Genomic DNA, 10,270 nt, shown 5'->3' on the forward strand with positions numbered 1-10,270 from the left:
GGAAGCTGAAATGATTTAATTAATTATAACTGTTTGATTTATAATATTACTATTTAGAAGTGGACAAAATTGCTTTAATTTACTTTACAAAAACCAGTTGAGCAAGAGGTTTTTTTTTCTCTTCACAGTACTGAGAGCAGAGCGAATGTGTTAATTAAATCTCTTTGTTTAAACTGGGGCCAGCAGGTCAAGTCTTATCTGATCTCTGCATAACATCATTGTGGTCAGGGGGAAGGGACATTGAGGTCTGCTCTGAAAACAACATCATTGTAGGAGGGGGAAGTTTGGTGAGTGGATTGATGTATCATGTGACTGTCTGGGAAGGAGAAGAACGGCTGAGGATTGGACGAAGAAGACGGGGAGGGGTTTGAAGAATCAGGGGAGGATACTAGTGATTTGCTCAGGGGAGGAAGGGCACACATGCGGGGAAACAATGGCGGCGTTTGGCTGCAACTCATGTGTCCATAAGCTTATGTAAAATAAATCCTGATTTCACCGATCTCATTGTCTGAGTTTGATAATCAACATTGTGAACACGGGAAAACAAAAAATAATTTTTTACAACAGATGGTGAACCCCGACGCTGAATTTTCAAAGGACAGGACTTTCTAGGCGCCTAACTAAGTAATTACGGTAAGTGGAGATGTTTATCCACGTAGGGAAGTCCTGTCTGTTGAGAATGCTGCGACAGTTTTCGTCTGATAAATTTTAACTGCATTGTACATGAGATCTGGGTGAATGGGTGTTTTTCTTTTTTTAAATAAAACGTACGTGAGGTGGAGCATTAAGTGACGAATATGCTGGCCTGAAATGTTGTGCGCAGTTGGATACAGGTTGAAGTAGCGGCTTATGTTTTTTTTTGTTTTATTACGTCTCGCTACGAAGAATCCGAAGAACGGCTGAGGATTGGACGAAGAAGACGGGGAGGGGTTTGAAGAATCAGGGGAGGAAACTAGTGATTTGCTCAGGGGAGAAACAACACACATGCGGGGAAAAATGGCGGCGTTTGGCTGCAACTCCATGTGTCCATAAGCTTATGTAAAATAAATCCTGATTTCACCGATCTCATTGTCTGAGTTTGATAATCAACATTGTGAACACGGGAAAACAAAAAATTGTTTTTCCAACAAAGCCATAGCCGTTTCTTGCTATAGGCCAAGTAGGCTGCTGCCTAGGGCCCCCAAGCCACCAGGCCCCCCCCCCCCCCCAAGCTCTATAGTAGTCTTACCTGAGGACAGAGATAGGATTTACTTGTACTTCGTTACTGTACTTAAGTAGTTTTTTCAGATATCTGTACTGTACTTGAATATTTTTTATTCTGGTGAATTTTACTTCTTACTTACTGCAAATATCTGTACTTTTCACTTCTTACATTTTGAAAATGGGGCCGTTACTTTTGGGGTGCGTGACGACACAACGTAAGACACGCAAAGCTCACGCGCCTTGCACCGGAAACCAGACGAGTTGCTAGTCAGCAATCACACGCTTGTTTGTCAATATGGAGGAAAACGACCTCCCTAACGCCGCCAGTTTTAAAGCGTCTCACAGGGAATGGATCAGGAAGTGGTGATCATGTTCACTGGAAGACTTAATAACATTTGCAAAGCGTGTGAGCTGTCAGTCATCCCGACTGCTAGAGTTTTATCGTCTGGGAGCTAGTAGCATAGCAGCGGGCAAAAGTAAGTAAATATTTTACTATCCTGTCACCCACAGGTTTGCTAAACTTGTCACAGAGAACAATAATTTAAAAAAAGACAGAAAACGTACATATCATCGGCTTCATAAAAAAAAAAAGTGTTCCAAATCCCCAAACCATGCTATACAAAACAAAACTAAAAACGCACCAGACTACAGTATACTTCGAATGCTGAAAGCCAGTTGGGTATTCTCCCACTCATTCTAATGTTTGCTCGCATCCATTCACAAAACATAGAAAACCTGCTTCTGTTCTGTACTTTTACATAAAGACTGAACACTAGTACTTTTGACATCTCCTGAAGAAGATTAAAATGTTCTGTCGTTATCTGTCTCCAATATTTGTTTGTTACATCCCTTTTATGCTAAATCAACATGGGACTTACATAAAATAAACTGTGATCATAAGCAGTGGCTGGTGTTTTTGTGTCACACAGTTAGGCACGTAGAGCAGAGTTTGGCGTAGAGTTTGGCAAACTAGCGGCCCCAAGATCTTGCCTTGGGTCCCCATAAAGCTGGAAGCTGACCAGTTCTCAAATAGTTTTTTTTTAGGGTCATTAATGTTCATAAATCATACCTTGACACGAAGCAGAAAGTGGAAGAAACAGTGTTTGCTTCTAAAATTAAATTATCTTTATTTATTTTGATATTTTATTTAAGATTTTTTTTCCCCCATACAAAACCTTTGTTTTCCCAAAGGTTTCAATCTATGCTTCGTTAACAAAATATCACATGTTTAAACCTGAGTTGATGGACAGTGTTTTTTAAGGGTTGGAGAGAGAGACTTAATATTACAAGTGGTTTATATTGCAGCAATAAATGTTCTTCTTTTTCTGAACTTAAAGCAAGATACCATCTTCCCCGTTCACATATTTTTTTTGCTACCTTCAAATGAGGCATTTTGTGAATCTTTAAGCCGCGACGGGTATTTTAACCTCAAACCTTTATCCTTTGTATTTAATCATTTAATTTTAAATATTACAATTTCTTGATAAATGTCAGTATTTTTGCAATGTATGCTTTGCATACACAGTTAAAAAAAGAAGAAGCTCTTATACTCTTAGTTTACTCATCACTCACAGTACTCAAATATTTGCACAAGTATTTTTTCTGCACTTTAAATTTCTACTTGAGTTAAATTTTCCAATGTAACACTACTCTTATTTGAATATAAATATTGGCTATTCTGCTTTTGAAATGCTAGTCTATCTGTATCACTAAGATGTGAGCAGTGTCACTGTCACCGAGCTACTTTAACAAAAGTAACTAGGTCAAATGTTAGTTTATTTATTTTTTATTAAATGAGAATAATCTAATACATTTCTAAATCTTGCTCAAAAGGTGGAGACAACTTCTGGAGATACTGCTGAAGCATCAGTGAAAAAGATGACCCACTCCATCAGCAAGCAGCCAGACAGGACATGACACCTGGGGGGTATTCCATCAAGCCGGATTAAGTAAAAGCCTGTTTTATTTCACTGAACCTGGCTTATTTTTATCAGAGTTTCGTTCAATCAAGTGGGGTTTTATAAATTCCCACTCAGTAACCATGTTAATTTATGCTGCGGAAAAGGCTGGCTTATTTCAATAAACCTGGCTCATTTTAAGTCAGTGTTCCATTCCATTAATGTGGTTTATGTGAATGCCAACTCGGTAACCATGGAAATGTATGCTGCAGACCTAACCTGCTCCGGAGCAGGTTAACTGTCAAGCTTAGTTTAGCTGTGTCAAAAAAACGTCAAAAGACTGTTCCGTAACGTGGATTTCTGCGCTTGTGGAGCACCTAAAATGGTAGATTTGCTTTTGTATGACATTGTATTTGATTAATGACATTTCGGCACATTTAGTTTTTTATGTAATTTAGCACAATACCCTAGAGGGTAGACTTGCATCACTTATTTCATGTAATAAAAATAAAAAGTCCATGAAAATCATCTCACCACTTTCACTGTTTACGAAATCAATCGCTTTAATTAAACTAATTCATATAGAAGTCTTCAAGTCACACATCAAATGTAACTCCAAGATGCCTTATAATTATTATCATCATTATAAGTGCTCTACATAAATAGAGGGAAAGAGTAACATAAAAAATGCCTTCTCACCCACATGGGTCAGGGTTTCCCCCTCTATTCCCTCAATCAGTGCCCACCCCAGATTGCTGCTCAGCGCCAAATCTTATGCTGATGTGAATGTAGCAGGCGCAGGTTCCCCACCTGTGGCAGTGGCCTTAGTCTTTTTTCTGGTGGCTACAATGGTGGGCAACATATATTTACAGCTCACCACCTATTTAGTTTTATTTTTTTATATATATTGTTATAGGCTATTTGCCGACTTGCTGCCATGATCGCTTTTGGCTACTGTTGAGATGTAACAGTGAAGAATGAATATGTAGGTCAATTCGAAGTGCTTTACATTAAATCAATAATTAATAACACTATTAATGTGAAATACACATCTAACATGAAACAATTATAACTTGTACATTTAGTCTGTCGGCTTTTTTTTGTTGCCAATGATATTTCCCTCGTCTTATTGATGATAGCAGCAGTATTGCCTTTTTTGGTGAGTCTTGAATTCCTCATACAGCTCCATCAATAACTTTTGTTCTGTTTGTGAGAAGAATACTGCTCTTGCTTGCTTTTGCTGTCTTTTGACATAATTGATAGAAAATTTCGCCTATTGATTTATCAGGGCTTCTTGTCTAACCCTGGGAGCGTGTACAAAGCCAGGCTATGCAAGCCTGTCTTACGTTATCCTTGATTAGACACGGCTGGAATGGTTTATTGGAATGATTTGCCGCTTTATTCGGAGATGGTGTTCACTTCCAGCCTCGCTTTTTTGCATGAGCCTCGCTTTCTTTATCTGCGTTGATGGAATACCCCCCTGATCTTCAAATCAAGGTTGACACAACCACAGCAATGGATGCAGAAACGGCTCTTCTGGACGTCAAATAAAATATTTCAAATGATGCACAATCTTGTTTATTGAATGATACATGTTATTTGATCTGACTATTTCAAATAACTCTCAATATGGATTATATTGTACTACTTTAACATTTCAATCTTGTGTATTGAATGATACATGTTATTTGATCTGACTATTTCAAATAACTCAATATGGATTAAATTGTACTCATTTAACATTTCAAACTCAAAATTGGAAGACGTCTAGAAAGCATAATTTCTTCACTTTCCCAAAAGTGATTGCAGTGAAATTCTCTTAGAACAGTATCAAGGATTCTCATTTGTTGGACTTCACAGCCACTTTGAAGCAGGTTTGATGTCACACCATGTGCCACCGTCTAGAGATGGATAAAAAAGTAGCTTTGATGACTGCATGTTGGCATTTGTGCAAACAGAATGGTTGGGTCAGCATATTCATACAATAAAAAATAATTATAGCGTCCCAGCTGGGTCATTATCAAAACACAGCCCCTGACATTATACGTAATCGGTTAAACATTTAGCTTTATCTTGTTAGCCAGAAAAAAAAAAGAAAATATTTTGTCACATCTTAATACCAGAAATGGTAGTAATACTGATAGACACAGACATTGTTCATAAACGTTTCCATTTGCATTATTTTTATTTGGCTTCAGTGTTGAAAGCAAATGTGTATGTTCACAAGTGTTAAGAACCATCATTTGAATTTCACTGCAAAACTTGTTTTTAACAACACATGAGATACTGTATGTACAGTATAGGCTTTTGAAATAAAAACGGCAAATATGTCATCATGAACTCGCATCATATGAACGGGTGTCGAGCTTAATATATCTCAGTTCAAGTATGCAGGTAGTTTTTGAAGACATGAAAGAAGTGCAGGGACAAGCTATTGATCATATGTTTACACTGTCTCAGCTATGACAATACAAATGGCCCAGGTAAAAGGAAATACATTCAGAACAGAAAGTCACAGTCCAAAAGTAGGCTTCAAATCTTTAAATGTAAATCGTGACTTTAATGTGTTCAGTTTTCATGACAATTAACAACCTGAGATGAGCTAGCTAGCACCGGATTACGAGCTATGATCGTACAATAAATCTTACCCTTCATACTGAAACTTATTTCTGCCCACTTTGAGTGCTCTGCATGTCAACCAACGTTTAAACTGTTCCACATGGTGTTTGTATATTTAACCATGTTGAAATTTTCACACCTGGGACGTCCTCTTCTTTCAAAATGACACGTAAACTGGAGTGGCTACTCTGTTTGTTTGGAATTTCAGACTTCCATCCATCCATCTACCGCTTATCCGGGGTCGGGTCGCGGGGGCAGCAGCTTTAGCGCAAGATGGACAATAGAGTACAAGGATGATCTTTGTGGAGCAAAAGATAACGACGCAGTTTAAGAGTTCAAGTCAACGTGCACCAAGACGACTTTAAGTGGACACGAAAATTCACCGAATTGATTGTCGAGTTTTCAGCACGTTGGCTACATATTCAGGAAGATTTGGGTGAATCTAATACGTATGATTTGGTGTTCTAATACGAAGTACTTTCATGCCTGGACCTTGGGTCTGTACTCTAATCTTAACTAATCAATCATTTCTCCTCCTCCCTCTTCTTAAATGTCAAATGCAGTGAGTAAAAATAAACACTTCTTTCTATCAGATGTGAAAATATGGAACAGATTTAATGGAGAACTTCAATATTGTGCAAGCATAAAACAACTCAAACATAAAACAAATGTATTTTTGAGATGTAGATATAGTGAAAAGGAGGCTTAAACATTGGGTTTGTTAAAATAAGTTGTAGCGGAACTGTTTACATTCATGGGTTTCACGAGTATTGTTTAGCTCTTTGACTGCCATAAACGTTATATAACGTTTAGTAAAAACCTACAGAGGGGCGCCGAGGACGTTAAAAGACGTTCACTAAGTTTTTGTTTGTTTGTTTTTTTGAAACGGGTGGAGGAAAGCCTTGGGTAGCTGTGCTGAAAGTATCAAGCAGATCTAGTTAGTTTTATGACTCGTTTTGGCCCCTAGATGGCAGCGATGACTCTCTTTGGACAAGATTGGGTGGGCGTCAGTAGAAGACGTGAGGCGGAGCTAGAGTGTTGAGGGGACAATGGCTGATGAAGCAACAATGGCTGATGAAGCAACAATGGCGACCGGTTGCAAGCAGCTCACGCTTGAGCATTTTTTTCAAAGACGGAAAGCATCGATCAATACTAAAAAGCGCATTGATGTCGACGATGATGATGATGGTGACTCCGAGCTTGACGCCAAAGTTGGAAGCGTTGACGCGACCGTTATGATCACATAGTAAGCCTCACCGGCTAGCAATACTAACGCCGGAAAACACGCAGCACAACCGACCGGGCATTTCTGCACAAGCGGACATTCGATCGGACGATGGAGAGTAGTCGAAAAGCATCGACCAATGCACATTGATGATGATGATGATGATGATGATGGTGACTCCCGAGGTTGACGCCACAGTTGGAAGCATTGACGCGGACGTTATTCTCACGTCATAAAGCCTCACCGGCTAGCGCTGCTAACGCCGGAAAACGCGGAGCTGCACAAGCGGACATTCGATCGGGCGATGGAGAGTACCCCGAGTCCAATGCATATTCATCGGAGGAACGGGTACAGTCTGATCACGGAGAAGACACTGGTTCTGGACTACAATGCCACCATGAATGGAGTGGATAAGATGGATCAGAACATCTACCACCCGGTATAGGAGCCGAAGGACATGAGGAAGCCAGACGTAACACCACCGTAACGTAACCGTAGCATGATCCTGATAGTAGACTTGATGGCAACACACACTGCAGTATATACTTGCTATTCCCCGGAAAAAACGGCCGGCAAGAAAGTGTAGCTTCTGCACGCGAAGAGGCAATCGCAGTGAAACTAATCTGTTGTACAAATCCTGTTGCGTCTCCTTGCACGCAGGGGAGTGTTACACAAAAAGAAAAACTGTCGCTGAAACATCCACATAATTGTAAATAGTACCACAGTTGCACACATTTGTAAATAGTTTGCCAAATTGTTGTCAAATTGTTACACTGTTGAATGTAAATAAATGTATTTTGCTATCAAAAAACACTTTTTCATTCTTGGTGGTAGTGTTTTATAGAAGTAAAGCACTATTTAGGTGTTTGTGGCATGATTCATGGACAAAGAAGAAAGAAGAAGTGTAAAATTCACTAGAGTGCATGAAATAATATCGTTTCACTAAAAGCTTGATTTCTCCGTATTTTGGTCCAAAACAAGCGCATTTGGTGGAAACTAACCATTTTCTATTGTTGATTACTATTACTAAAGAACGGAATAAGGTAGAAACAAACTATTTTTTCTGATGAAAGATGAAAGTTCAATCTTTCATTTGGTAGTATGTGTGTTTCCATAGTCCAAACAGAATTTTTTCTGTGGACCTTGAAAGATCAGTCAAAATGCTTAAATCGGCTGGCAATCACAGCATCCCTTTTCTGAAAATGTCTGGCAGTCAAAGAGTTAGTAATGAGTGCAGAACTAACTATAATATATTATTAGGTCAGTGAAACATGATGGATGGGCATTGGCGCATGCAGAGATCTTTGGAGGGGCAAAGGGCAAGTTGAAAAGGGGCACATGGAGCTTTAAAAATTTTTATTTAAATATTTTTTAAATACACTGGGCATATGAGGCATCCAACAGCTTACCCAGATGTCAAACTTATTCATGGTAATTTAAATTACAAATTGGAATTTTTGTGCATACATTATATAATTTCATGGCCACAAATGTGCATTTTGTAGCTATGTTGTATAGTCGTATGCAGCACACTTTTAGAGTCTCAAACATAATACGTGGATGATATTAAGTTATAATTATGTCATGTAATCTTAGAGGCAGCAGAGCAGTCAATTAAAAATAGGTCAGAATAAGAGATAGATTGTTTCATGGTGCACGAATGAATGTAATAAATTAAGTAAATGTCAAAGTAAAGCTTTCAAAACGTTAAAGAGGAATCATAATGGTCAGAATTTAACTTACCATAAGCAAGCAAAGGTGCGGGAAACAAAAACATTATTGAAGAAAATTCTGCAGTTGAGCCAGAATGAAAAGAAAAGTTTGAACAATGATGAAAAGGATGATTGTGATTAAAAGGGAGTAACGGTACTCAGTTTAAAAAAAAATGGAGAAATGCATTAACAGCTGTGAAACATGAAGATAAAAATATAAACCTTGGCAACAACTTTTGTTCAAGTTCACCATTCAGATAATATCACTGAAGAGGGGAAAAGAAGATCATCTATCACAACAGAACATCATTAAGCTCTACAGCACGGGTGCTCAAGTTCGGTCCTCGAGAGCCCCTATCCAGCCTGTTTTCCATGTTTCTCTCCACTAACACACCTGATTCATGATCAGGATCGTTATCAGGCTTCTGCAAAGCTTGCTGATTAGCTGATAATTAGATTCAGCTGTACTGCAGGAGGGAAACATGGAAAACAGGCTGAATGTAAGGCTGGGTAAGGGCTCTCGAGGACCGAACTTGAGCACCCCTGCTCTACAGCAACAAGAAGAGAAAAATATAATTGTACCATTTACAAACACTAAACTTGGCCAAGCTCTCAAAAGGTAAAATGGCAGCAAATTACAGATGATAAATTATAATACTTTAGTGAAATGTCAAACGCATTTGATCAGAAAAGTATCATGAAGTTTGTGAGGGAGGGAGGGAGGGAGAATATCAAAGAGTAATTGCAATACCAAAAGTAGGGAATTAAAAACGGTTCAAGCCTTAGACCAATTGTCCTTTAGATCAAATATCTGAAAAAATTAAAATAAATATATTTGAAAACCAACATAGAGTAATTTGATGAAATTACTTTTCCAAGAGTTACTCTCGGTGGAAGAGGTATTAATTGTTTATGAAAAATAATGATGTAATCACATTAATTATAGACAAAATATTATCTTCTTATTGATTAAAATGCTTCAATGGGTCAAGTATCCCTTTGAAAGGCTGTTAACTCCTGCTTAAATGAGTAAACAATGCCCTCTGTTGTTGTAGTAGTAACTGCAGCTGTGTTGATGGCAAGGGTTGTGTTGGAAAAATGGTATAATAAGTTATCACATGAATAAGCACTTTACTATTTGCTGCAATGGAAATGCTACCCCCCCCCCCCACACACACACACAGGTGGAGGCAGGAAGTCCTTTGGTGCTGAGAGCATCCGCTTCCTCCTTTCTGCAGAAAGAACTTGGGTGTAGCCCTTGATTCCTGTCTCACGGAGTTGCAAGATTTGAGGAAGATTTGAGAATAACCATGACATTTTTAAAAGAATGAGGGAAGGTCACATAATGTCCCTGGGTAAAATATTGTGGAATGAATTATTTACATACATGTGTTCTTTCATTTAAAAGCTTCATTGTGTAGTTCAAAGTGCTGGGAGAACCTTCAGCTGGTCATTTTATCTTTCATGCTCACAATATTATACTAACAGTAAAAACCATAAGACTGCATATTCTCAGATGAACTATTTGCTGGATGCCAGAAATACCAAGTACACAGCTGTGGAGGTTTTTTCTCTGAATATGCAGAAGAAGGTCTAATCTGTCCAAAATGGTT

The sequence above is a fragment of the Leptonotus elevatus genome, chromosome 21 (genome assembly GCF_054856555.1).
Source record: "Leptonotus elevatus isolate MCC_2025b chromosome 21, RoL_Lele_1.0, whole genome shotgun sequence".
Taxonomy (NCBI): Eukaryota; Metazoa; Chordata; class Actinopteri; order Syngnathiformes; family Syngnathidae; genus Leptonotus; species Leptonotus elevatus.